The sequence below is a fragment of the Miscanthus floridulus genome, chromosome 18 (genome assembly GCF_019320115.1).
Source record: "Miscanthus floridulus cultivar M001 chromosome 18, ASM1932011v1, whole genome shotgun sequence".
Taxonomy (NCBI): domain Eukaryota; kingdom Viridiplantae; phylum Streptophyta; class Magnoliopsida; order Poales; family Poaceae; genus Miscanthus; species Miscanthus floridulus.
Window position 1 is genome coordinate 76,244,568 of NC_089597.1, and position 1,979 is coordinate 76,246,546.

General features: G+C 41.7%; 1 non-coding gene across 1 annotated transcript; it reads right to left on the reverse strand.

Annotated features, from left to right (window-relative positions):
• Positions 1-1,660: 1,660 nt before the first annotated feature.
• On the reverse strand, positions 1,661-1,766 carry LOC136524970 (small nucleolar RNA R71). Its single transcript, XR_010776313.1, has one exon. It is a non-coding gene; the product is annotated as a small nucleolar RNA R71 (small nucleolar RNA).
• Between the last annotated feature and the right edge of the window lie 213 nt (positions 1,767-1,979).

Below are 1,979 nucleotides of genomic sequence, written 5' to 3' on the forward strand. Positions count from 1 at the left end.
AAGTGTAGGCATTGATAGTAATCCAGAGATAGAAATAGATACTCATAAATGTAGTATGGCTAGGCAGGAGATTGATTAAGAGAAAAGATTCCTAAGTCATTTCTTATTTACTAAGTCTTTTGTACACTCTAGTATATACACTTTCATCTATAGCATAACTAACTTTGTATCTATGCATAAGGAACATTACTAAGCAAGATCAAGAACAGAGCTTGACTCCCTTCGCAACCATGTTCTACTTGTTCTACAAACAGGGAGTGGATTATAATGGACTCAATGAGAATGTCACACTCGCAATCTACCACATGGCCCAAAGTGTAGAGTGCATTCGTAGGTAAATAATATTTAATCACCATGCTTACATAATGTCGACCACTTAACTCACTCAAGTACTGAGCTAAGCGCTTTGCGAACATATGCATAATTCATTATCAATCATGACTATATGAAGTATATCACCAAAGCAAACTAGGAACATAATAAATAGAAACATAATATTGAAGTGGCACAAAGTCAAAATATAGAGGGCTCTAATCATGTAATTTGTATGATCATTAACTGTTCTTTGCATGGCTATATTAGAACATGCCTGCTCCACTTGGGAACATTCTTTTATTCTTTGTTTTCCTTTTATCCTTGAGGTTAGCCCAAGTGTGTGTCCACTATCCTTGAATTATCATTTTAACCCCTATCATGAACTATTGGTTTACTATGCAAGTATGTAATCTTATTCATGCCATGCTAGACTCTTATACCTTGTCATCCTTAGGAAAAATATAAATAATGATACCATGAATACTTTTGGGTGAAATGCTATAACTATAGATCCATGCGCCTGCGGATATTCTCTGTAATTGTTAAGAACTACCATGGTTGGTGTTTCTTAGCAGTGTTGCTAAGGTTTACTCAATCTTAGTGATGGTGCTAAGAAATGACAACAAGCATTTCTGGCGCCATTGCCGGGGATGGACGTAAAACCTCCATACTTGGTGATTGCGCTAAGAAATGCCAACACGCATTTCTGGTGCTATTGCCGGGGAGGGCCTAGGTTAAAGAATCTAGTTGGACATGATCATGATCACATGCATGTAATGGTAGCTATAGTTTATGCAGGATAACTCTGCTTGTTTTCTTCCTGTTGTGGATGAAAACAGGATAGTGTATGGGTGGTTTCGACCTAGCGAATAACTACATAGAAAATCCGGAGGCTCTCTTAAGGAAGAGCCAGTCTCATACCGCTTCTTCTTCTATCACTCCACCAGCAAGTGAACCAGTCACCACCGCACCATCCGATACTACCGCTATGGCCAAGACACTCCACGACTACACCCCTATTGTTGCCAACGTGCCTGTTGGGCCCGCTATCAACACGGGTAATGGAAACTTCAAGCTATGCACTAGCCTAATCACGATGGTGTAGGCAAACCAATTCTGTGGTTTGCCAAGAGAGGACACAAGTGCACACTGGCAACACTTCCTAGAGCTGTGCGACACTATTGTCATCAAACATGCCACACAAGCTAGCATCAAGCTCTGTTTGTTTCCCTTCTCCCTTGCAGGGAAGGCGACACAATGGTTCTACAAGGAGAAGAAAGCTATCAATATGTGGGACAAATGTTTTGGGTGTTCATCGCTAAGTTTCCCCATGGGCAGAACCAATGCCCTTAGGGGGAAATTTCAAATTTCTAGCAAACTTCAATGGAATCTATCCCTGAGGCATGGAAAAGGCTGTAGAATTACATCCAGGCATGCCCACACCACGGGATGGAAAACTAGCTCATGCTCTAGAACATTTACGAGGGGCTTACGCCCATGTCAAAGGGGCACGTAGATGCCGCTGCTGGAGGATCATTTCTTTCCACCACCATTAATGGAGCCACGGCTCTCATCGAAAAGATGGTGGCCAATCAAAGCTGGGGGAAGAAAGAAAACAACAAAAAGGCATGCATACTGTCAATGAGGCGGATATGCTTGCCGCA